The following is a 27,471-nucleotide window of genomic DNA, read 5'->3' as shown; positions in this document are numbered from 1 at the left end:
GAGAAAAAGGAATTTTCTTTGCTATGAAAGTTGGAATGTGAATAATAAAAAAAACAAACCCAGAACTATCATTAATTAAACAGGACCCCAACTAATATAAACACCCACACAATTACTTTTCTTTCATAATATTTATATACTCAATATTTTGTGTTGGCTTTTGATACTTTTTAATCCATATATTCATATTCAGCAACATTTAGAAAAAGTTCCTCTGGTCATGTTACTTGATAGTGATCTCGTGCGCAGAGCAGAGAGTTGCTGCAAGGCAGCCAGCTAAGAAGTCTGTTTTTGAATTTTTTTTTTTTACTTTATGGTTTCCTTATTGTATAGCTCAAAGTGAAGGATCTTGGGGCCACCAGCAGCTGCCACAAACGCATCTAAGGAACGGAACTAGTCCTTTTACCTAAACTCCTTTATGTACTCTTAAGATATAGTATATCGTTTTATAATGTGTAAGAATGTGTTCTTGTTCTTGATTTCCATTTTGTGTTCTGTCACTATGGGTCTGTCTACTATACAAGGTAGTTAGTTAAAGGAATTTTATAGCTATTTCTGATTAGCTGCCCATGTGGATGCTTTGATTCTGGAACTAATAAGGCATGTTTCAAATGAGCTTAATCAGAATACATTGAACTGATTCAGAATATATTAGGCTTATTCCAGAGTAAGAGCACATAGGGAGTTAATCAGGAATTGTGAATTAGGAATAACTTCCCATGTGGGCAAGTTGTGATATCACTCTGATAATTAGGGAGAGTTGGGAGCTGGTATTTTAACTGTCACTTCCCTCTCCACTTCTCTAGTTTGTCTTTTAGTAGATGCTGAAAATACTTTTTTGATAGAGGCCTAAGCCATCTGTTCATCTATTTAATTTATCCCATGGATGAAATCCTCATCTGCATAGATTAGGGCTGGTGAATACTGGGAGAGAAGGAGCTGTAGCTTGAGCACAGGTGGGCAGCTATTTTTGTTGGAGGGCTTCTTAATGAGTTTTGGTGTGCTGTCAAGGGCTGCAAGGGTAGCCCTACCCCTTGACAGGAGCTTCACTCTCTGGTCACCATCTTGGGACCAGAAGTCCTGCCCATAACCCCTAACCTTTGCCACCATCCCTCCCTTGCCCCTGGAAGTACTTCTTTTGGCAGGGGGCGGGTTTGCCATCTTTGAACCAGAATAAAACTAAATCGTATGCTAAAAGTCAACACCTACTATAGCATATTTTAATATTATTACAAAGAATCATTTTGTCATGATTTGTGTTTGTGGTGCGTGTGTGGGTATAGTTCAGAATAGTCTTACTTTTGTATATTGTGTGTGAGAGGTGGTTGGAGGTGTCTGTGGGTGTGTGTATGGTGGGGTGTGGGGGATTGTGAGAGGATGGCTGTGTGGGGGGGGATGTAAGGTAAGTTATGAGGTGTGTGTGTGTGAAGGGTTTGTGGAGGCAGGGTGCGTGTGTGTAGGGTTTGTGGGGTGTGAGGGAGGGTGTGGGGAGCTCCCTGCATTCCCCCCCATGGTGCACAGTCCCCGCCACTGGCAGCAGCAGGCAAAGGCCCTTGGGGTGCTCGTGGCCCACACAGGTGCTACTGCCCAGCGCTGTATGGCTCTGGCCAGAGCTGCACATGGCAGCAAGAAACTTACCCAGGCCAGCCTGCCTGTATCGTGCAGGGCTCCCTGCAGCACATGTGCAGCTCCCAGCACTTGTGTGCCCCCAGGGAAAGCCCTGTGCAATGAGGTTGGCTGCCTCCCCTGCTGCCTGCCATCACATGCAGCTGCCAGAACTCTTGCCGGAAGTGGTGAAGAGCCCCACCCCCTGCTTCTGTGGCGGCACTGGGGAAAGCAGCTGCACGTGCACCATGGGGAGTGCTGCACGATAGAGGCGAGCCAACCTGGGTATGCTGCTTACTGCTTTGCACAGCTTGGACCATAGCTGTGCAGCGCCAGATGGCAGTGCCTGCACAGGCCATGAGCATCCCGAGGGCCTCTGCCTGCTGCTGCTGCCAGTGGTGTGTGTTGTGTGCCATGAAGGGAGTATATGAGAGGAATGGGGAGATCCCACCCCCACCACTCTGCCCCATCCTAGCTCTACACCCCTGTCACCCCTCTGTGCATGGGCTCCGTGCTCCCACCAGCTGCGGTGCCATGCTCCCTGTCCCTGTCCAGCTGCAGCTCCCCTGCCCTCACTGCTTCCCTACCTGCTACTCAGAGTGAGTGCTGCAGCAGGGAGACAAGGAGGAGCCAGTGGAGGCTGGGGAAACTGAGCAGGTCCCCTGGCAGCTGTAGCAGTGGGAACAGCAGCCCATCCGGAAGCAGCCTCCTGGCTGGGCTGGGCCCCTTCCACATATGAGGATGGGAGTGAGGCATGTGGACTTGGAGGGGTTACAGTTAATTGCTGGATGCCCGTGGGCCAGGTGAAATTGCCTAGTAGTTTGGACGTGGCCCACAAACTGTATTTTGCCCACTCCTGGGCTAGAGGCTAGAAGCTGGGGTGGGAGAATGGCAAGGTGACTTACTTATGTGGAATGTGACAGAGGGGAGGGGTGTATAACATGTTAAACAGAGCAGTTGCAGCTCCCTCCCTCCTTCCCAGAAACAAGATTGTGTAATTGTCACAAATCTACCTGTGTGGCACTTCATACATAGATATTTTCCTGAATTGGATTTCCTAACTTAGGGTACCTATACACCTGCAAAGAGGCTGCTCCGATGCACTGTAATTACAGTGTGTTGGAGCAGACTCAATTAATTGAGTCTGCTGGAGCATAATTACTGTGCGCCAGCAGACTGGAGCATCACGTGTATCATCATCCCCATGCTAAAAAGTGGTGACGGGGGTGCATTTAATAAGCTTTAGTTAGTGTCCCCACTGGCAGTTTTTAGTGGCAGCCCTTGTCTCCCCACTCCCAGAGCACGTGTGTAAAAACCATAAAGTTTAGTTCCTATTTGTAGCTATTGTTAAGCTGCATTTAGTTTTATTTTTTTCATGCTTATATGAACAACAACGTTTAATTAAATGTTTCTGTATTTATGTAATTTGACTGGGATTGGGTACTATGATAAGGATTAAGTTAAGAAGTGTTTGTCTCCTGACAATACTATTTACATATCTGAGACATAATTGCTGAGAATTCATATTTGAGATGACCGTGCATAGGCTTACACACAAACAGTGGAGGTTTATATTTCCAAGGCAGAAGACCTTTCTGAAATAATTGATAACTAAGGATATCTGATTTGTGTAAAAGGATGTAAATATTTCCTATATATAAGTGGATCAGTGAGACCTAACCTGTCAAACAGATGCACATAGTGGAGGGGAGGAAACATTATTCATAATATGCATGTGCCCCCTGAGAATTCTGTAGAAGAATGTAGATGAGCAGATAAGAGTAGGCACTTGAGAATGTCACGGGAGTAAGTTTTTGGCCTAAGGATCTCTGGGCTTGGGTGATTTAGCCTTCTACCTCGGGAGGAGGGTAGTGGGTAAGTTGGATAGTGCAGGCTGACAAGCTGCTTGCAGAAAGCTTTCCCCACTGTAAGCCAGAACAACCCACCCTGGGTCAGAGGTGGACAGGATGGTAGTAGGACCTGACCGTTGCCGCTGCCTGTCTCTGTGGCAGCCCAGGAAGAGCACCTGCAGCTGAAGCCCCTCACTGAAGCGCTAAGTCCACTGGCTGGATCCTGTGGCTTTGTGGGCCAGATCTGGCCCATGGGCCCTAGGTTGCCAACCCCTGGTCAGAGCCAATAGCTGCATTCTAGAAGGTGTGGTGGGTAAGATTCTTATAGTTCTTATAGTTTTGTTTTGTTTTCATCTGTCTGTCTGAATGTAGGGTCACTGCTTTGTGATTTCTTGTTTATGTAATAAATCTTTTGGTCATTTCTTGTACCTTACCAAATGTCAATGGTAAGCATGATTTCAGAGCATTTGGCTATACAGGCTGGTTACTTCCGTGGGGACAAGGATCTGTGGTTTCTTACACAAAGTGAATAAAAGGTGTAATGCTTTAATCTGGTAGAATCTCTTCCGCTAAAAGCTGGCAAAGTTGGCAGTGGGACTGATGGAGCTTAAATGGACTGGATCAAGAAGTTGGCCCCTTGGCAAATGTCACTTTCTTTTCAGTGGTCAAACAGCAGACATTGGAGGTTTTGGGACTGAAGGACTCCCCTGAAGGTGAAATGTACCCTGGTTGTGTCACAGTAATACATATACTTAATCTCATCCAGATCCCTTTACTTGCATGTTAAATCCTGTTCACTTACCTATCATTCATTTTTTATTAACTATGCACCTTATAACTTTCCTTGCATTTAGAAAGCACCAAATGCAGGGAGAACATTCAATATCTAAATAATGTATGTGAGTCCATAACATTTTACTGTTTATACAGTTGATAATTGCCAAACTAGAAAACAAAGTACAAAAATACAAATATGAAACGCATCAGTTTCTTGTTTGCCTTGCTGAAATTTCTTTCTAAAAATAATGTTCTTACACTTGGGATAGTGTGAAAATTTTCCATATTTACTTCCACTGGATTTTGATTTTTATCTAGTATGTTTTTTAGAGAAGTTTGCATAAATAATTAAATGGATGCGGAAATATTTTGGTAATGTCCAGTATTTCTTGACAGCTATAATCTTATGACAGTTGTGTCTGTTTTTTGGAAAGAGATTCTAGGAGGATGAATATGAACCTAATGTATTGCTTCATTGTATTGATTTATTTGTTTTGACTTGCAGCATACCATTTGTATGCTTCTTTCAAATTAAATAGCTGCTGTGATTTATTTCTTGCTTAGACTGCAGAATTTGCATGTAGGCATCATAGATGTTTCTGCTGGGTATGAGCATTCCCTTTCCCTGTTTGCAATTCAGACATTCCATGATAATGCTAGGTAGCCCCTAAATAAAACTAACAAGATGAAACTAGCTAGTTAGTTTTCAGTATTCAGATTGAAAATTCATCTTTGCAAGCACTGAGATGTTAATCCTACAGTGAGTTCAGTGTGGGTGGACCCCAGGGCACTCTGCAGGGGTCTCATCACTTGGAGCTCATTTTAGGATGAAGACCTGACTGCCTACTGGGCAGTGTGCTGCTTCTTTTGGAAATTTTTCCAAGTACTGCATGTGGTGGTAAGTCTGCATTTACTTTTTGCCCTTCTGGTCTAGTCTTATAAGCATTATAAAAAGTGGAGAGTAAACCTGGTCTTGTAAAATGTTGAGTTTTCAATAATCTAAGTTGTATTCATAACATAACAAATTTTATTTTTTAAAGACGAGATTAACCTGCTGGGTGTCTCTTTATGGGACAAAAATGCATGTTACTGGAGATAGAGCAGATTTACCACATGTGAAGAATGGGAAACTGTCAATAGAAATGGACTGTCCAATTTGGTTAAATATTTTAATTATTTTGCTTTCCAATTGTATTTCATAAATAAGAATGTAATAACGTCTTAGATGAAGATAGATGCAATAACGTCTTAGATGAAGATAGATGCATCATATAGATAAAGCTTTCACAGACCATTGCAAGTCTTTATCTCACAGGACCACAATAAGACTTACTGAATCCAGTCCAGGAAAAAAAAGGCTTTGGAAGCTGTTTTTATAGATATGAATGTGAAGCAGTTAAACAGAGTCAAAGCAGTTACTGCTGTTCTTCAACACTTCTGTTATAACCTTATTGTAGTTTATTTTTACACTTGCATGCAATACCAGTTGCCTGTTTGTTCTCTGAGAAATCATATTTGTCATCCTTAATTTTCATTTGTACACCCTATTTGCTTTTTATAGTGCACTTATTATAGCTTGTTGGAATCCATACATATGATCAAGTATTTCCTCTTGTTTGCCATATCCTCATGCTCATTGGTTAGATAACACACTTATATTTAGTATCATATGACTATATGCTTCCTGCAAACAGCACATGATGCCTTATGGTATCATATGATGGCTTTGTAAATGGGTTTTTCCACTGCTCAAAGGTACTGAGTTACATTGGTTTTGTTTGATCAGAAATGTGGGATTGTAGAGAAATGTTTTTGCTTTAAAATGTTGTTATAAGAAATTAGGGGATTTGTGGCAAGGCTGAGATTCCTTATTTTTAATCTTTTGTGTGTGTCTACTTTTCTGTCTCTCCATATTTAGTTGGGTGACATACTCATTTAAAAAAAACTAGTAAGAGTAAAATATAAGCTGAAGAATTCTGTACAGGGAGCCATAGGAAACGCCAAGTTTTCTGGAACATAATGGAAATTGGTCTCTGCAAATGTTAAGCTTGACACCCCTCTCTAAAATAGTGACACAGCTCTGGTGCAATTTGGTTCTGCTCATTCTATAGATATGTAGAAGACAAGGTAGATTTGCACCTTAAAGACTACCCAGAGCAGACATACATATATATATATGTGTGTGTATGTATGTACATATGTATATCTACTTTGGAGATATAGCACAAGCCTTCATGAGCTAAAGCTCATTTTTTTCAGATGCTGTCTCATATGCTGGCTGATTGCTGTTCATTTTATTTGGCTGAGTGTGGTGTTATCTATGAGCAGAGAGACACAGTTAGCCATGTTAGTCTCAAATCAAGTAGAAGGCAGGGTAGATTAGACTAGGGTAGATTAGGACACCTTAGATTAACCAAAGTAGATTTTATTTATATATATATGTATGTATGGATATACTGGGCACTGTGTTGCTTTACATCTACATCATTGCACAAGTATCTAATGAACTGAGCTTCAGATGACAAAAGCTTATGTTGTATGCACGCGCGCTCAGGCACCTTGGTTACTCTACACGGTGTAGGTCTTCCCTGTCTTCTGCTTGATTTCAGACTAACATAGCTAACTGCATCATTCTATAGATATGACAATACTTTAAGTACCTAACATTTGGTAATTCTTGACTTTTAATAGGGTTCTTTTGTCTTCCTTTTTCTTTAAAGAGCATTTTGTATTCTGGCTTCATTTTGAAAAGTATGCGTACACTTAGTTTTTTATTATTATTTATAAATCTTGAATATATTTTTAGAAAAGCACTCAATAAGTACTCAAAAAGCACTCAAGTTTCAACATGAGGACTTGTAATTGGAATTCCCTCATACAATGTGAATAAGAAAAGTTAGATGAAGTAATTCAATCTGAGAGATTCTTCCCGGTAACTAGATAAGGTCTGGCCTTTAACTAAGGAAGAATATCACTTCTGATTAATCCAACTAATTGGTTTAATTTTTTTCACCAATACAATTAGGTATTTCTCCTAAGGAGATAACCAGTCTTTTTGCCTCCTTTGGCATTTGTCAGTAACATTTGGTTTTACTATTTAGCTTCCATTCTCAGGATGGGTATACATATCTTTCCCCACCTTGCAATCCTTACTACTGATGTATGATTTTGATGAATACGTCATGCCTATGTTTATAGTCTCTTTGTTATCTTTATTGATGCTTCCTTTTTTTCCTGCTGTAAAGAAAGTCAAAGGCTTTTGAAATTAAAAAAGCAACAGCATACTATGGCAGTTATGTAATCTGTTGGCCTTATTTGGCCCAGCTGGCATTTCCCAATAGAATTGTAACAGTTTATTGTTAAGTTGCATTTCTCAGTATTTTATGTCTTCTAAAAAAAAAATGTTTAAAAGCCTAAATGCGAGCTAAAAGAAAACCAATGGTAGGTCAGTTGCAAAGATAGCACATTCAAGAAAAAGTGCAGGTAAAGAAATTTAATTTAAAATGGGCATCCTCACCATGAAACATACTGTCCACTGAGAATTAATTGCCTTTTTACTGCATGCTCACAATCCCAAATTGCTTTGCTTCAAATTTTCACAAATTCCTATACAAATGAACTGAGCTGCCAACTCAGCTGAAACTTAATAGTTCCAGGCAGGAAGTAATCTTTTGTCTGTTCAAATCTGCAGAGTGTAGGGAACCAGAATGTAGTCACTTAGTTGGAATTTATCTGTGATACCTACTTTTGTGTGCAGCTACTTAGTATGTTCATACAAGGAAAAAATGTTTTTAAAGCCCATCACCCTGTATCAGTAGTTCCAGTTCTGTATTGCTTCAGGGAAAGAGTGTAAGCTCCTAAATTACCAACAACAGTTCTTGCTTTCTGGGTGTTCAGTGGAGATTACCCAGGTGAACAATGGCCTGACACAATGTCTATTTCGCAGTAGATCTTTTAGGGTACATTTAAACAATCAGAATTAAAAACACATGCATAGAGAGAGAAGCTTTACTCCTAATCATTGTATAGAGGTATAAGTCAGTTGGCAAAGTTGCCAATTATGTTTCTAAAGGGGGAAATAATTTGATTTTTTTTCCTATATGCTTAGGGTGCTAACAAAAGTGATATTTATTGCATAATCAGTCACTTGAAAGTGCACTACAGCTGTGCCCTGACAGAAGTGCACAGCTAAAGAGTGCTTTAAAAGTGCCTGATCTTATGACAAATTAACCCTTGTGTAATGAAGGTTCAGATGAAGGCACTCCAACGAGGAGTACATTCATTAACTTCTGTCTGTCCTTGCATCGATCAGGGCTGGGCTAATGCAGTCCAGCCCCATACCTGGTGCTGTTTGCAGGAAGGGAGGGGGAGAAGGGAGGGGAGGGAGCTCTGGGCTGGGGTTTGCCCAGCCTGAGTTGGAGGGTTGTGAGTGTGGATTGGAGCCCCGCACCTTAGGCAGGGTCCAGTCCATGCGCTGTCCCTCCAGTTCCGCCTGGGCAAACCGCAGCTTAAAACTTCCTGTCCTGCAGACAGCACCGGAGGGGAGGAGCTAGGGGAGAGAGGCTGCAGACAGCCATTTCCTCCTGGATTGGCTTCAAAGTGGAGCTCAGTCCCCAACCCTGCAACATAATGAGAATGTCTGTTGGGTTGGGTTGGGGGATGTGTTCTGGAACTCTTGGTGCTTTCTGTGAAGCATCATGAGTTAGCATGGACAGCTGCATGTCTATCAGTGCTCTTACTAATTCTACAACATTTCAGTCTTCTGATAGCTGTCACCTGAAAGCTGACAATGATACAGAATCACAGACAGTCAGCTGAAGAAATGGAGCATGCCTGCTAAGTAGCGTCTTTAAAGACTGTTTCTACTAAGGGTGGTTATTAAGCATTTGTTCTTCTATTGATCTTTATAACAGATACTCCGGTGGGCCTAAGAACATTAACAGAAAACATGCCTGAATCTACTCGGTCTCCCCAGTTTTTTTCCCCTCTTTTTTTTTTTTTTTTTGGTCCACAATTGCCTGTCACTTCTTCATTTAATGCTTATCTGCCCTTTTGAAGGGCTTTAGCAAATGTGTTCCCAGGAACTCCTCCACCATAGCAGTACCCAACAATGCTGATGTGTGTGGTAGAAGTTGAACTGACCAACAACAAAATGGAAAATGGTTGACTTGAATAAACATGGTCTCAAATCCATACAGTAAGTGGTTTTGGTTTACATTCTGCAAAAAACCAAACCAAAACAAAAAACCCCCATGATTTTTACTTATAATCTCTTATAGGGGTGGTAGTTTCAGATACTAAAAGTTATTATGGTGGGTGCAAAATCATGTGGGTGCCACATTAAAAGTTTTTCGGGTTTTTTGTTTCTTGAAAATTTGATCAAATGCTCATCTGAAAAACAGCTACAAGTGAGCTTTGTACTGACCAGACTACAGTAATGAGTTTTACTTGGGTTTAGCCTTGAAAAACTCCCACAGAATGCAGCTGTTGGAAAGCATGGCTCTATGAGTTCTGAGCTGTATTGTTCTGATATGTTACATTTCGAAACGAAGCTGCCTTTTTTCCTCCCCCTCTTCCTGGATTTAGCAGCTATTTGAGTCATCTTTTGATGTTAAAGTCAACTTCTATTACTGTTCATATTTCAGGGGCATATACTTGTGCTTGCAGTGTGAATACTGATTTCTTTTTGTTCTGAAGTCTGATTTCCTCTTTTGCTATAGGTTTTAAATAGAACTGTGAACAATTAGTGTTGGAGTACCACCTGAACAAGACTCATTTTGTTGGCTGATTTTTTTTTTTTTTCCTAGTTACTATAGAGCATCCTTTTTTCCATCTGCCTCTTTGCAAGCAAACTGTTTAAAATGCCAGAAATAAAGCAAGTAATTTCAGATGCAACATCAGAATTTGGAACTGTTCAAATTTACGTCAGGCAGGAAATTATAGTTTTACAGTTGGAGCACTTACAAAAGGAAATGGAAAGATGAACCATGAGAGATGTGGGATAGTGGTCAGAGCAGCAAGACTGAGGCAAGAACTTCTGAGTTCTCATCCAGGTTCTGTCTCTGTCTCTGTCTCCCCTCCTTGCTTTGAGCCATTAACACTCTGCATCTATGAGCATCCATCTTATTGAAATGGGCAGTAATTTGGACCTGATGGGTTCATTTTGAGAATGAATGATAGAAAAAGTCATTTTAAAATGTTAAATATTGCGGTTGTTCAAACTATGGTACATACCGTTGCATATGCTATGAATTTTTTAATCAGGCTTTTTCAGATTGAGTGTGTATCAGTCACTAAATAGGACTTTACCCAGCTGAGTCTACACAGAAAATTATATCATTTATTAAATCTCTTTTTTTCTTTTATGTTTTGAGTGTCACTGCTGAAAACTCTCTCCACTAACTGATACTGAATACTGTCAAATTGCTGATATTACAAATTATTCAAAACCAGGAAGATGAAGAAGAATGTTATTTGTCTTTTGAATTCTTGTTAAATTTTCTCCATGGGCAGGTGTATAAGGACCGCCCTCCCTGTGGTGGTATCAGTATAATTATGCACACTGCTGCTGTAACACTGTGAGTGAAATTTGTAGCAAGAACTAATTGTGATAGTTCAGCATCTTTTCATAATGATATTTTGATAATGCTTTCCTTCAGCATCTCAAAGCACTCTACAAAATTAATACAGCACATTTTCTAAAAACTGTGTGGGAAAGAAAGTTGCTATTTTTCATTTTTTGCAGATGAAAAAATTAAGATAGAGAGAGATTTGCTCAGGTAAAAGAGTTTGTAGCAAGGCTAGAAGAGGAGCTAATATCTTACACCTTGGTAATCAAATACTTAATTTTTTTTACAATAAAAAAATATTACCCAGTAAACAGGTCCCAGTGTTTCTGTATGGTTTTATTTATTGCTGATTAGATATGTAACAATTCATGTGCAAAAACATTATCTGTGGCTGCATACACACATTCAGATAATCTGAGAGAATTCTACTAGGTTTGTTCTCCCGGTATAAAACCCTACCCAGAGCCACATGTACAGACATTCAAAACTGAGGCCCTGGTAAGTTTCAGTAGCTGTTCAAGGTCAGAATTCTAAAGTCTCTGACCCAAATTTGTTTGTATTTTAAAATTTCAGATCCTAGAGCCCGTCATGCATAACTATTAACTAGCATTGTATTATTTTGCAAACTGTTAAGTTTAGGTATGAAGAAAAAAGTATTATATCTTGGTCCCCATCTCTGTTCTGTTTAAATGTTGGCCATAGATTTTTGTCGAGATGTGTGTGTGTGTGTGTATAACTTGGTTCTAATATTTTTGCCTGTATTCTTCACTCGAAGGCTAAACAATAGTTGTTGGAACTTCCAGGCCTTGCTTGTGTGAGTGGCAGCCCCACTGATTTTAGTGGGTACAGTACCATATTTCAAATGATGTTAGCCAGAACACTTTTGATGTTTTGTTAAACACTGTTTCTGAAAACAGTGAAGATGCCAGAGGAGCAAAACCCTAATTTTATCTTTGTATTCCAACCAGACTGATTTAAATGAGCAAAAGGTTGACTTGCCAAATCTGTTTTCCACTGAACAGAAGTCTGGTTGCTAAAGTCTTCAGTGAAGCCCCAAATATTGGTTCCATAAGGCAGTATTTCCCAATCTTTTCCAGCCGAAGGCACACTTGTATTAATAGAATTTTTTCACGGCACACCTGTTAAGGTATTCCCCATCCTCATACTTATGAACTCATTGTAGCTCATTGCTATGGCAAAATTCTGTGGCACATCTGTTCATTTCTGATGACACACTGGTTGGGAAACACTGCCATAAGGCATGAGGCATCCCTCCTTTAAGCCATGCTTGCGCAGTTTTCATTGTGTTATTATTCAGTCTTTAGATAAAGAATGTCACAAATATGGAACCACTGGGTGGTTACAGCACATGTTGTTTGTTGATTCTTCTGTTTCTTGTACAATAGCATAATATAAAGTCTCATATTTGTCCCTTACTGCATTGTTTAGTCTTTCTGTGATTCACCAGGAACAGGTACCTTGACCAGCATTGTGGATAATTATGCAAGTACCCCATATGTACATTTTCTACCCCTTTAAATTAGTTGTTTTTTTTTAGGATGACTTTTTGAGAATGGCCCCTTGCCAACAATAACACATTATGTTACTCAGAGGAGAATGGTTAGACATAAATGTCACTTTCCCACAACATTTTCAGGAACTAGATGTTCTTTAAAATAATCTTCACGTGTATTATATAGAAATAAATGTCTGGAGCCACGTTTTCAGTCATGTCTACATATCTGCTGTATGCTCTGGATGTAACAACGTCATCCACCACCCGCAGGGGTAGAACCTTAGACCCTTGGCACTAAAATTGAGGCATCTGCCATTTAGCTAAAATGAGAGCTGTTCTAGTAATTAGTAGCAGGCTGCTGTACTTCCTGGGGACAACTGTGAGATCACAGTGATTACTTGCACTAAGGCAATACTTTTGATATGCACATTGATGTGGGAATTAGTCCCAGTGGGTGCAGTGATTTTTGTTTGATGTAGTTTGATGTATTTAACACAATGTTTGTGGCAGAAAGTACCAACCCTAATTGTTACCATAACCATAACTTGCTATAAATGTTGTGGTGATAAATGTTCTTAAATCCCACAACTGAGCCTTTTATAAACAAAAAACATTATTAGGATTAGGATTGCATATCTAGCTTTATAAAATTAAAAAATAGGTAAGAATAGTATTTGCAGTAAAACGAATACTTTATGACCTTCTGACTTTGATTTGTGAGTGAACTATAAGTCACTTCAGCAATAACGGAAAATGTGAGTGCATCCATTTCACTCTAGTGTGGACCCGGCTTAGTTGTCCTTTATTTTAGTCCTCCAGACTGATTTGTTGGCAGTGCATGGCATCAAGTATACCTATCAAGACTACTTTGAAGTTATACCCAGCGCAAAATAAAAAAATTGAAAAAAGTTTTTCAATGTAAACTTCAAGATTCATGTTATTAACTCTTCAAAGACATCAGTTTGCTTTCAGGTAGAAATCAAGGTGTTTATGATGGTGATTTTTGAAGTTCTAGCTGGCTAGGTTCCTGGGTTTTCGGGAAACTGTTTTTCTCTATGATCTGTTCCAGCCCTTGGAAGTTGCTGAATTATTCTTCCCCCAGTCCAAATATGTGGGACCTGGCAGTGTGTGTATTTAGCAATTGTATCTGTTCCGGTTTCAGTAGAATCTGATGCCATATTGATCCAGAGTCATTCAAGAACGTTTTAAGGCAAAGCAACCAAAAGTGTGAAGTCAGTAAACAGCTGTTAGAACTCCATTCAGGTGCTCTTATTTCTGAGTAAAGTACTGTTGCTTTTCTGCTTTTTTATTATCTTCTGTGTTAAGGATAACTGTGTTAAGAGTAAGTCATGGGGTAATAGCCTGAAGTCAGCAACTAAAGTTGATACTATTCAAGGAACAATTTTGTTTTATTTCAAAAGAGGATTTTAAATTTGACTAAAGTCTGCTTGATACCTTTAAGATGAGCCCTGTGCTGTCCCTATGTGACCTGTGTCCCAGGATTAGGCTCTGGGGTTCTGAATATTGGGTTTGGACCTCATGCTGCCCTCCATGCCAAATCTAGTGCATAGGGCTACACCCCATGGGGCTCCCCACAGGTCTGGGGATCTGGCCCACAGGCTGGGGGTTGAGTTTCCCTGATTTATCCTAATAAGCTCTCTCTTATAGTTTTACTACTGAATAGCAGAATCAAAGATTTTGTTACACAGGTGGTTACTGTGTATCAAAGTAAGGTTTTTTGTTTCCTTAAAATTCAGTGTTCCACTGCATTTTTCAGTCTCTCTCTTCTAATATAATACATGGTGAAAGATTGTTTCAGTCACATGTACACCCACTAAAAGTGAACAAAGGTATGAGTTTTTGGAATGTGCTTTTTTTAAGCCATCTATCTGGGTTTGAGCGGCAAAAGTAATTTGGACACCAAGTGCTTTTTTCTGTTTCTTAGAGGAAAAGCTAAATTGACTAGCATGCAGAAAGCAGATTTGCTGGTTAGAGCTATTCTGCAGCCAGTGTATTTTAAAACTGGTCTGAATGTTCCTTTTAAAGCCAAGAGATACTTTTTTTTTTTCCATAACTAGTAGGTACTGTCCCCTCCCACCTCCTGCACGCTGCCCGAAGACCAAAGGAAACAAAACCAAAGCAAAGAAACAGACAGAAAATGGGTCATAGAACAACATGTTGAAGGGGGAAGGGAAGGGCTATACAAATGTGTAGTCACCTGCCCCCTGTAAAGGGATAATTAGGTAAGGATTCAGTGAAGGTGTTAGTAACCATTAAAAAAACCCAACCAAACAAAAAAACCCACTTGTTTCAAAAGCTATTCATTGTATGGGATTTCTTTCCCCCACCTCTTTCTTTTATCAAGAAGTATGGATACGTGACTTAGTTTCTTTGAGTGCTGGAAGTCTTTATGTGTGCATTGTTTTAATCGGAGAGGTAAAACATCGTATTTTGGGGCTGTATTGGCTGCTTTACTTGTAATCTGTATAATCCATACTACCTTTTATTTAATATCGCTTACCAAAACAATTTTTTGGTTTCTGAGTCCAGCCCTTCCTGCCTTGGCCGATCAATGATCTATTGTGTTTAGGTTACATTGTCCTGTTTTCAGCTTTCCCTTTTTTTTGAATGAAAAAGCTCAAGCATGATTACATGTAAAATATTTTCCTTGGCTAATAATTTTAGCTAAAATATTCAGTTTTAACACTTAATTATAAGAGTAAAATATTATTTGTATTATTATATGTCTTTGCTGTTTGCTTGTTAACCATATTAGCTTGTTTGTCAAATGTGTCATTGGTAGGTTATAAAATAGACTGTCCTTCAAATCTTCAAGTTTTAAAATCTCTTTATTATGGTGGAAGAAATCCTGTATTCAGAAAGCTAATGGCAACAGCCTAAAGCTCCAACCTAAGATAGGATTGAAGCAGCAGCAAAACAGAATACTGAGGCCAAAACGTTCCTCGGAGGCTACTCATTTTGACTGCCCCACTGGAGATACTGGGGGGGTGGAGGGGCAGGCAGTGGCTGTCTAATGTTTAAACAACTGCAGTTTCATTTTAAAGAAGTGGAAGTGGTGGATATTCATTGCCGCTGAAAATAAACTCTCAGTTTGAGCACCAAGAAATTGATGCATCCTAGGTAAGTAGCTATTTTGTAAAACGTTGGCATAAAATCTCATACGCGTATCCAAAATTATGTAAACAGCACTTAAGTGCAATGCACTGTCAGTGTTATATGTGTAACAAAAATTGCTTATGTTGTCATTGCTGTGGTACTAATGGTTCCAAAGCTGACCAGCTCCCCTTCTTTCTGAGGCTGCCAATTAAAAGTCTTGTAAAAAATGGAGAGATAGCAATCATGAAATTGACTCTACTACCTGTCATTTTTTGATGCTTCATATAGTAGCCATTTGACAGCTGCTTTTCCTCCCCTGTTTCTGGTTGCAGTTAGTCAGGAGGCGGACAGTTAAATGTTTATGCAGTTCCAAGGAATAAAGTAAGTTACAAAGTAGGCTGCGGAGCTAAGAAAATGCTATGCATTTAAATGGTTTATGCACTTAATTTTCATATAGCCAAGGTTTGTTACAGTATAAGCAACAAATAAGAAATCTGGCCTGGCACTGTCACGCAGTTTGGCAAATCAGACACTTATCGGACAGGCATTCAAGTGGAGTCCACTTATTCTATTCTCTCTGTCTTCTTTCCAGCTCTCTTCTAGGAGTGCAGTGTCAGTGTTAGTCTACTGCTATCCCACAGAGGGTCAGTGCAGTGTGTGTATTGTTTCTTATGTCGCAAGAATGTCTGCCTCTATTTCCAAGAAACCTATGTTGCCTTGCTAAGCTTAGAAAGTGAAGTAACTGAAATAGGCTAGTAAGATCTGTTTTGAGAGGTCACTATTCTTTTCAATATATCAGAAAGACATTTTTAGAAACATCCATTTCAGGAGAGGTATAAGTTTGAGACCTCCAATATTAATGATGTCCTTATTGAGGATGCTAATCAGTGCTGAATTCAGGATTTTACTTATCTTATTGTCTTGTTGTATTAAAGAGAATATAGTAACATTTTGCAAGTTTTTCTTCCAGGTGGGAGACTTTGAGCATAGAAAAATTTTGTTCTGCTGTGTAAAATCATTATTACAGTTAGAGAACCTAGTTTCAGCCATAAGCATACATGGGAGAGGATTTAATGGTAGATTTCAGGTATTCATGTCAGTGCTTAGCTGCTTTGTATGTGGAGTTCTGTCCCCTTATTTAGGATGACCACATTTTAACAAACAGGCTTTATTACAAAGCTGTTCCACTTGAACCTGAAAAAAAGAGTTGAAGGGGGAGGAATATTTTTAAGTTGAAAGCAAAATCTCAGGAGGTTATTAGGCTTGCTTTGTGAAGTCTCTGTGTTGCAGATTTTATCAGATACATTTAGGAGTCTCTGATGCAGTGAATGACATCATGGAAGTCTAGTTCCTGAGGATTTCCAGCAAAACTTAGTATTGTTAAAATTTTCTAACTTTGCATACTTTGATCAAATGATAGCAGTTTATGTACGTTATATGGATAAAGAGTGAAGGCAAGTTGGGAGACACTGTCAGGTTAAAAATAATTTCTTTACAAAAATGGTTTTGTCTATATAAACACAACCTCTTAGATCCTTAAAATTTACATAATTCTGCAATCTACTTTTCTCTATGCAGTTTACCTTTTGTACCTTTCTCATGTCAGTGACTAAACTGCTACTTTAGTTTCAGCTGTGTTTCTATTTTTTTCTTGCTTTTTCCCACACTGGCTGCAATCTTACTTTGCAGACTCTGAAGTCAAATATTTAACTGGATATAAATTTGAACAATTTGAAAGAAACTTTTTTGGAACATTAGATTTAAGGCAGAGGCATCAAACTCACCTGGTCCTGCAGGCCCAGATGAATGGCATGGGGCCAGTCCACAGGATAGATCAAGCCCATGGATGATGCCTGATCCAGTGCATGCAGCACCTGCCTGGGGCTTCCTGGGACACTGGCCCAAGCAGGCATCGCAGGCAGCGTAGTCCAGGACACTGGCCCAAGTGGGTGCTGCAGGCAGGGTACATCTTGGGGCCTTGCATGTGGGGCAGTCTGGTGCAGCATGTGAGCCAACAAGTCAGCAACGAGGGGTGGATTATGGTGCTCTGCAGGCTGGATCTGGCCCACAGGCGTTATGTTTGACACCTCTGGGTTAAGACATACCCCACAGAGCTAAGTTGTCACCTGATCTGATTCAGTATCAGGTTTGACTTGTGAGATTGCAGATGTGTGTTGCTGTTCCTTGCGAGGCTTGAGGGACCATACAAAAAAGAATAAAATTGGGGTTGAGGGCTGTTCAGAAGGGCTTGAAAATATTTTTTTTCTTTTGCCCTTAAAAAGGTAGGGGCTATTATATTGGCACCTAAAAGCTCCTGTCTGGACTAGGCCCTGTTGTGCTGGGTATTGTATGTGAAAACAGACATTCAGATTTCATCTATCCTAGCAGATTTGAGTAATGCAGGGCATAGAAGCTTGAAGGGGAAGGTTTATAGGGCTCCTATACACATGCAGGGAGCCTGCTTCAATGCACTGTATTCCAGTGCATCGGAGCAGACTTGATTAACGGAGTCTGCTGGAGTGTGGAAATTACTGTGCTCCAGCAGACTCCAGCATCACGTGTATCAGCATCCCTGCACTGAAAAGGTGGTGGAATGCTTTAAACCAAAGCTCATTCAACAAGCTTTAGTTCAAAGCACCCTGCTGCCATTTTTCAGTGAGGAGGCGCTGATATACGTGATGCTTCTTGCACTTTTAATTAGTGAAGCTCTTGGAGCTGCGCTAATTAAAGCATGCTTCCCTCCCCTCCCCCCAGAGTACATGTATAAACACTCATAGTGCCCACAATTGTAATTTGGGTCATTGGGATGTGTAGTGCCCAACTTTAAATATGAACCTGCAAGGAGCCTGAACATCATCTAAATCAGTGGTTCTCAACCTTTTTTGGACCAGGATCCATTTATAAACATTGTCCAGCCCTGACCCAGTGCCCCTCACTCCCGACTCACTGCCCTACACCCCTAGATCCCAACCCCCAGTGTGGGGCAGGGGGGAGTCTGTGGGTGGCATGGGGGGACGCCCAAGTAGCCCTTTACAGGCTGGAACTCTGTCAGCCTGCAAGGGAAAACCTACTGTTTCCCACATTTTTCTCCTTCAAAGGAGAATCCATTTTTAAAGTTTGTTTGTGACCCTTTTACTTTCATATATTTTGAACCCACTTTTGGGTTGTGACCCAGAGAAATGCTGATCTACATAATTAGCGTTCTCTTTTTGAAAAAGTCAGTAGGCCTCCTGGCCTGCTGGAAAGCAGCTACCTATGTTCCCAGAATATTTTTACTGGGGGCATGTGCAGAGAGGCTGACATCTGCTGCAGTGGAAGAGACTTTGCATTGTGCACCTGAATGAGCAGAACCTCTTGTTTTTAAGTTTATTTTTGCAGGACTGCCATCTAATAAGCTTAGGTTGGACATTTTAACAGTTTCAAATGAGATTTTTTTTTAAAGAGGATTATGTTGTACTGTGTTGCTCGGTGTGCCTTAATTCTGCCTTCCTAACAATGAATCTATTACTACTCTGTTACATTTTTTTCTTTCCACCTCCATTCCCTCCTTCATATTATTTTCCCCTCCTGCTTCAGAGTTTTAATGAGACAGCACTGAGAGGAAGATTCTAACTTTGAATTGTTTTCAAACTGGAGGCTGTTGGAATTGATAAAAATACTTTTATCTCCTGAGTTTAAGGACACTTGAGAGAGTTGAAATGCCTGAACCAACCCAATTAGTCAGTGTAATTTTTATTATTGATTGGAGCAGTAGCAATATGGAGGCCTGAAATCACAACTAAACTGGCTCTCCTTTCATTAGCAGGAAAGCATTGTAGACTTCAGACTATGGGCTCAGTTCTGAGAGGTGCTGAGAAACACTATTCCACTGGCTTCTTTACACAGCACTGGTGACCCCAATTTAGAGGTTTTTTTACCAGTACCTCATGCCCACCAAGGAGATGAATGCTTGAACAGCTTGCTAAAAAAACAAGCGCTTGAACTAACTAACCTTGCAACTACATCAAACTAGCATAGATGAAACCTTAGCGCGTCAGGGTAGAATCTACTCATGGACAATTAAAAATAATTCATGTTAGTACTGGAGATCTTATCAGTTAGTCAACAGCCTATGCGTTGAAGTGACCTATTAATGGGTCAGAATTAAAACTGTACATACAAGTCTTACAGAGCTTTAATTATGTCACCATTATAACATTTTTAGGTTATCTACATATACCAGTTTTTAACAGGAAAATGTAATTGCATTTTTACCAATCAGTAGTATTCAGTTACTGCCATACGGAAGAGTTGACAAAAGGTTGCTTGCAGAAGCATTCCAACACATTTAGTGTTTATTCACTTTCCCATATCAAAATAAACTTGGTGCAGAAGACTATTTAAAAAAAACCATTCACCTTTGGAGAATTTGCATAGGCTGGGAATTGTAGTTGGGATCGAAATTAAGGGCTGAGTTGTATACTGGTATTGTATACTGGCTTTTATTGTAGAATCATCCCCAACATTACCAAAATCACATGAAGTGTGCTGTTAATCAGCAATATCATCAGCTGGTGACTTGATTTTACAGGTACTGATGGAAAAAATAAAATAGGATTAGAATCTTATTCATTGGGTCAAGTCAGTATAAGTTCTGTTCTTTAGTGATTTAAAAATAATGCTGTCACATTTCTCCATGTAGAGGCTGATAGGGATGGAAAGAAGCATCATGCAATTTGTCTTAGAAATTGTCTTACCACCAATTGTACATGTTCATGTTTTAACTTTTCACATAGAATGTTGTAATGATTTCTATGTAATCTTTGCTTAGCTGCAGAGAGAATCCTTTTGAAGACTCTACTGGGAACATTTGACTAAAACAATTAATTTTAAAATTAAATAGAATTTATATAATCTACAGTCAACACAGGTAAGGGAAAAAAGATAATTAATTGAAACCAGCTATGTAAGTCGTGTTAGGGTAGTGTGCTGTTGTGCAGAGTTGTGTGCTGAAGATGGGTCATAATTAAACAAGAATTTGGTCATTTGGTTTTATATAAGTTCAGGGGAGTTACTGCAGATTTATACTAGTGTAAATGAGAACAGGAATGGCTCTGCGAGTGTAAAATGAAAAGTATTTCCCCTTAAATCTGAAAAAGACTAAAAAATACAGCTGTTAAGGTTTTGGTGTATGTTATGATTTGCATTAAACTAGCTACATTTTATAGTACAGATGGTACTTTGGGTATTGCTGAAACAGTAATTAATGGTTTCTGTTTCCCTCCTCTATTAGATCCAAAAGAGCTAAAATGTCTCTTGCCTAAGGGTGGAATTTTTCCGTTTCCAATTACAGCCTTTATCAAATAAACAGCTTTTCTATTGCACATGCAGTATTTCCATATAACTGAATTATCTGTTGTTTCCTCATCACATTGCTGTAGATGTTGCCCCTTGACTTGTAAAACACAACTTCTGAGAACCTATTACTCAACTCTGGTCTGTTTTTTGTTGTTTTGTTTGTTTGTTGTTTGTTTGGTTTTTTAACTGTAGTGAATATTTCTGTTTTCTGTGTTTAGTGATTACAGTGATGACTAACTCATTAAATCAGGTAGTAAGTTAAATATGTTGGATGTAGACTATATAGGAAACGCTGTTACCCCTCTTCTGTCAAATGGTGCTGGGTGCGGATGGAGTCCATACAGGGAAGTAATGTAAAAAGGGTTATTGAATCTCACTTATGATCATCTTGTTTCTTTTGGTGACTACGATTTTTTCATTCTGCAAATCGTTACAGCAGCCTTTTGGTCAGCCTATAGCTATATAGGCTGAGAACACCAAGAAGGGTGTGAACTTTGTTCATTTTTAACAGCATTTACCTTGACTGCCTTTAATGTCAGTCTTAGTAATAAGGATACCTAATTTACAATTGAAGTTAGTTTTGATCTATAATTAAGTTATTGGAACCATATAGAAAATGTCCATTTGATCCAAATTACAATTCAAAGCAAAAAAAAAAAATGTTAGCACACACTGTTTTGGTTCTCCAGCCACATCTATTTCTTAGTATATTAAATCCTTGTGTAGCTAATAGTGTAGCAAGGCTTGTGAATACATGAGTTTTCATTCTTTTCACACATACCATCAAACTATAAGATGTGTACCATTTCATGAAATAGTGGGGAAGGCTTCTGTTAATTTTGCCAACATATCATGCAGACTTCTGACTTTGTGGACAATTAAAAAAAGAAGTAAGTAAACATGAGACCTCCAATTACTATGTAAAGGTTAATATGTATGAAAAGTTAGTATAACAATATATGTCTTAAACTGACTAATTTGCACATTAAACTTATTGACTGTTGAAAAACAAAAAATAGTGTACACTTGGGACCTGATCCTTCAAACTGTGTGTTTTAGTCTGCTCAGATTAATTTAGATGGCTTCACTGAACATTTATTTGTAAATAAGGATTACTTATGAGTGTTTTGCAGGATTGGGTCCTTAGTTAAGGGGAACAGCGTGTTTCAAGTCTGCATTCTGCAGAAAAACATAATACCATATTAGGATCCAGATTTGCGACATGCTGAATGTCTCCCTAAAGGTGCTGAGGGCATGGGAGTTTGGGATGCTGGACAGACGCCTTACAGAACCAGTCTTACAGAGAGTAATGAGTGCTCTCACATTTAAAATACCATCACTTGTTAGAAGTCCTGTAATTAAGTCTTTAAGATATAGATGACAGTTATGTCCTCTTTCAGTTTGACATTTGCACATAGGACACAGAAGAAGGAACTAGTGCATAAGACTAGCATCATCATTATTAATAATTAAGCTAGTTTTTGTTTCAAAGCTACCATAATCTAGTTGCAAAATAGTGCTCACAGCAACAGTTTCAGCACCCTGAGTATATTTTATATGTTCCAGTGTAAGCTCCAATAAAAGATGTTCAAAAGCATAATAAATGCTCAAATACACATGTTGGTATGCCTTAATGTTAATATATAGCATATGCATATAAACACAGTATAGAGAGAGGCAGTAGCTTTACCTAATATAATACAATACATTTGGACTCTTTCCACAGTTTTAAATGCAGTCATGATTCTGTCCAGCCCATTTGGAAAGTGTGTGTAATTCCATAGGGTTTTTTTCCCCATCCTTCTTAACATTAAATAAATGCCTCATCTGTTGGATCTGTAGAAATTGTTTAAAACAGAGACATTTAAGAACTGTTTGCAAAAGTTACATTAGTTTTGACTACCACATCTTCTAAACCTTGTGTCTTTTGGAAATAACTTAAAATATCATCACCCAGAAATATCTATCTTTAACAAAAATGTCCAGTGGTTGCTAAAAGAAGCTTTCCTCCCACCTCTCTCTTACCTTTGTGCATGGACTATAGAATTCCCTGGTTTAGCTATTGCTCCATGATGTTGGGATTTCAGTTCTCCTAAGCATCAGAGATGTGAGCATTCCAGCAGTTCTACTAAACAATGAGAGATAGACTCTTTGCATGCCCTAAGCCTATGGAGCATTACGTCATTGCATTGCCATATAAGGAACTCGGTGTTGTGCAGACTCGTATGGTGTCTGACTAGTGTACTTTAGTGATAGCCAGAACTTAGAAAGCTTATTGATATGTTCTGGCTCCAGCTGACGCTCAGGACTGTGTGAAATATTTTATTTGTCTACTCAGTTCATGGCCAAAAAGAATGTGTGGAAGGCTCGGGTTACGGCAGTTCCTCTTTATTATTGATAATAAAGTCATTGAAAGTAATTAGGTGGTTAGTTAATGTTTTCCTTTTAGGTGTCCAGCCCAGAGTGTAAAGGTAGAAAATGGGTATCTTCCTTAAGCTGTCTTGAAAGGACTTGGATCAGGGGGTTTTTAATATATAAAAAAAGTAAGTTGTTCTGATCTCCTCTGAGAATGATATGAACTTCAAGCCTCCCCTTTTTTTCTTTCTGTAGAGTCAGGGTCCACAGAGGATAGTATTTTATTTCCTGATGATGTAACTACAAAACAATTCTTCAAGTGATGATGGGAAGGCCAGATGAAATCTAATGTTTTTTTTTCTCCAGTGTTTTCTCTACAAACCCCTTTTTCTTTTTGACATGTTTGTGTTTCAGCTAATGCAATTAGGAACTATTTTTAATAAGAAGGTTTTAAAGAAAATTATCTGTTGGTTTTAATATTCAGAAAAGGACAGAAGAGCAAGCAGGAGGATTAAACCATAGAATTTAACTCATTATCTCATGTGTCCTTGCTCCTGCTCATGTCCCCTCGTCCCGACAATAAATGTGGGGGAGGAAGGGGAAGCCACACTGTATAGGAGATTTGCGTGCAGGAGCACCATTAAGAGTTAATGGGAGTTAGTAGAATAAATCCCTTCCACCACATTGTTAAGAGAATTAGACCATTAAAGTGCTTTCTAAACTGTTATGTTCTGCTCTGCTAAATGGATTACGGATGCATCTGCTTTATCTGCATCACTTGAAATTTTAGTCTCCAGATGAATTGATGGGTGTTAATTGCTTAACAAAAAAGCTGCACATATTAGACCATCTTAATTAAATTGTGGTTAAGAGTGCAAATATATTATACTGCACTTGTGCTTGGGGATATTATATCCATCTGTTTCGACAAACCAAATTTGTGTTTTTTGTGGAAAATGTTTAAGCAGGATACAGATGGAGTGGCCCCACTTCTCTCCTTTAAAAGCTGTTTCTGTCTGTGTTACCTGAAAATTTCAGGGTCTTGTTGCAGTGCTGTCACAGTGGGATCCATTCAGGTTTTTCTCTTTTTTGCATGTGTGTATAAAAATAAATCATTTGGGTACGTTGGCCTCCCCATTTATACAAATAAACTGCATCTTTGGAACCTAGCTGATGTGACATGTCTACACATAAGTCATTCTCATCATGGTTTTGATGCATTGGTCAAAGTTACTAATCTGATGGCTAGAGTACTATAGTATCATAATTGGCATCCTGTTTGTTGACTGAAACTGTGGTGTTCAGATCACATGGCTTACATGTTTGACCAGGAGACAATGCACTTGTAAAGTACCTTGCACTACTACAAAATTTAAGTTCCACTGAAAGGGTAGTTGCATCATATGGTGGAACTGTTCAGTTGTTCAACAGAACAAAGCAGCAATGTGCAACATCCAATGACAGAAAGTGAATATCGTTGTACCTAATAAAAGTTGCAGAGGGATTTAGGTAGGAGTCTATATTTAAAAAAAAAAAACACACAACAAACAACACTCCCTCTCCCCCCACATCAAACTAAAGTAAACTTGTCTCTCCCCTTTCTTCCCTACTATTTTCTTCTGAGTCCTTCTCCTCCTTTTAGGCAGGGCCTCTGTTTTTTCATCCTGTCTCCTTGTTGAGTTAACCTGGGTTTGCACCATCTTTCTGCCTAAAGCAATCATTTTATCATGGTTTATGCAAAACTGTAACAAGGAGAACTTCCTGACAACACTACAAAACAGAAGGCTTGTGCTTTCCAGTCTGGCTCTGTTTTGGTGCAGCTACAAGGAAACCTGGCTGTTACGGACCACAGCCCGGATGGTGCTAATTGCAAGCCTGTGACAGTCTCCTGCCTGGGTGGGAGGTGGGGGGAAATATAAATTCCCCTGTTTATAAATCTGTATTTACAACAGGCATGGCCAAAGTATGACCTTCTAGTGTTCTTAATTAATCCCGCTCTGCCTTTAGAAATGTTCACATCTGTGTCCCGCTGCAAAGCAGCTTTACTACAGTGCATCAGCCAAGTGTGTAATTACCTGCTTCCACTTGTTACTGCTACAGTTTCACAGTTTAATAACAGCTGAAGTAGAAGACTCTTCCAAGCACTACGTTGTGTAGAAGTTTGTGTCAAGGAAATATGTGATTAGAATTCCTAGTAGGTGATTTATTAAACTAAAAAGCAAATGGCAGCTTTAGGCAATGTAATGAATTGCCCGTAAGCTTTCCCTTGCTGCCTCTGATACCTGTAGTCCAGAATTGCTGGGTGAAATATGAGCCTAGTGGAAGTCCAGTTGCAAACTCCTTTTAACTGCAGTGGAATCAGGATTACCCTTTGTCTGTTGGCCGTATACCTTGCGCATGCCTGTGCATTTGGTTCCCCTAGTTTAAGCATGATTCTCGACTTCCATTTTGCTCTAGGACTGCTATCCAATATTTCTGTAGTAATTAATTAATGGATGCACCTAGCATGTCAGGCTACCTATGACGCTTCAGCTTTGTAGCTCAGAATGACTTAATTCCAAGCCAGGCCTTTTCAAAAGCTATCCACTACAGACTCGACTGTTGAAGCTGAAGCTGAGTTTTTCTGGTTTCAGTGCAGATGCTTGAATTCATTAGTATAGTGTAGTTGCATATTTTACTTGGCTGTATATGCAGACACATGGAAACATCTTTTTTTTTTATAACTGATTTTTGTTTTAAAACTCTGCACATTCTCACAAGATTATCCTGAAGTTTGAGCTCTTATGAAGTTTATTAAGGTTTTGCTTTTCACACCCCTTGTTTTATGCTAATATCTTGTAGCTTTAAAACTGCCAAGTGCTTTTGGTTGCTATTTGTATAGCAAGTACTGCCTAGGAGTTCTAGTCATCAAGCAGGATCCTGTGGTACTACATGCAGATCAAATAGAGCAAAAAGACCGTTCCTGCCCCAAACAACTTACCGTATACCTAAGTTCCCATATTGCTGTCAGTTCAGATTTTAGCTGAAGAAGTTAAGAAACCCTCCTACAGAGGAACTGCTAGTTCCAGGTGACATAGAAGATACAGCCCTCCTAAGTAAAATTCTCTGTCATTAAGAGGAGGACATACTGGACAATAAGGGCTGACTACTGGACAAGAGAATGAGGTAAGATGGAACTGCCTGTTATTTAAGCATTTTTATCTCTCTCCACCTTTCTCCCTCCCCACGACTGAAAACAAGTTTTGTTTCCATAGAGAATATTAGTTCTCCAGTGTTGCTGTTCTTGTAGTTATTCTGCTTAGGGTAGAAAACTATAGAATCATAGAAATTAGAAGGGGACAAACTATTAAGTCATCTAGCACATCACATGCCAATACAGGATTCCTAGTAGTGATTTAGCTGGTCCAGTATTATCATGGTGTGATAAGTCTAGATGCAGTGTGGACACTTGGAAGACAGGAGCAAAAAAGACAGACAGATGAAAGGTGGGGGAAAGGGATATAGCATATAAGCAGAGATGAAGGTGTGATAGGAATGACTGTTTGGTCATGTTTGGTGGTTCTAAATTAAACTTGCTCAATTCTTCCCATAGTTAAACTTACTGTCATCCTTCCCCCAGCAGCTAGTAGCAACAGTCACAATGTCTGTAAACCCATAACCCCTTTCATTAACCATTCACATCTAAAATAAATAAAGGAAACTAGGACTTGGGCCTCAGTTCAACAAAGCACTTAAATGTGGGGTTTATGTATTTTTCTGTGTAGGGGAGGGACTTCAGTGCATGCCTCACTTTATTCATATGTTTTAAAGGTCTGGCTAAATTAGAACCTCAGTTAATTTGTTTTATGTGGGTCTTGCCAAAGTAGATGGCTTTATTTTTACAAGGACTCTAAATTTTGAACCCAAACTCTATTATTTGGAGTTGTATTTTGGTTGTGTTTTCCTCTTTTAAAAATAGACACTTAAAGAAACAGAAGCTGTCAGAGTTTTTGTTTTGTTTTTTAGTCTTAAACCATTTTAAATCTTTTTTTTCTTTTTTCCTTTGGGGATGGGGGTATCTTGCTTTAAGTATTTGTGAAGACCCCCACCACCACCCTCTGAGTACGACCCTTCAGCCAATCTACAATCCATCTGACTGTGTAGGCATCAATGCCACAGTCGCCTAGTTTTTTAATGAGGATGGGGTGGGAGATGGTGTCAGAGGCCTTGCTGAAGTCCAGAAAGACTATGTCCGCAGTGACACCCGCATCCATTGTTTTTGTGACCTGATCATAAAAGGCAATCAGGTTGGTCTGACGTGACGTGACCTGCCCCTAATGAAACCATGCTGGTTGCCCTTGCGCAT

General features: G+C 39.3%; 2 protein-coding genes across 6 annotated transcripts in view; one reads left to right on the top strand and one right to left on the bottom strand.

Moving 5' to 3' along the window:
• The window catches only part of CMSS1 (cms1 ribosomal small subunit homolog (yeast)), a 378,236-nt gene that overhangs the window by 40,218 nt on the left and 310,547 nt on the right, over positions 1-27,471 (top strand). The window lies entirely within an intron of this gene.
• FILIP1L (filamin A interacting protein 1 like) overlaps positions 1-27,471 on the bottom strand; it is a 317,446-nt gene that overhangs the window by 34,147 nt on the left and 255,828 nt on the right. Inside the window, exon 1 of one of the 5 annotated variants that reach the window (XM_019548858.1) lies at positions 22,797-22,936. The exons of the other annotated variants lie outside the window; for them this stretch is intronic. The gene's annotated coding sequence lies outside the window, so the exon portion shown is untranslated. Of the gene's footprint in view, positions 1-22,796; positions 22,937-27,471 lie in introns of those variants that run through there. 5 annotated transcript variants of the gene reach the window in all.

The sequence above is a fragment of the Crocodylus porosus genome, unplaced genomic scaffold (assembly GCF_001723895.1).
Source record: "Crocodylus porosus isolate Cpor-Errol unplaced genomic scaffold, CroPor_comp1, whole genome shotgun sequence".
NCBI lineage: Eukaryota > Metazoa > Chordata > Crocodylia > Crocodylidae > Crocodylus > Crocodylus porosus.
The sequence above is the reverse complement of the archived record's forward strand: the minus strand, read 5'-3'. Positions and strand labels throughout refer to the sequence as shown.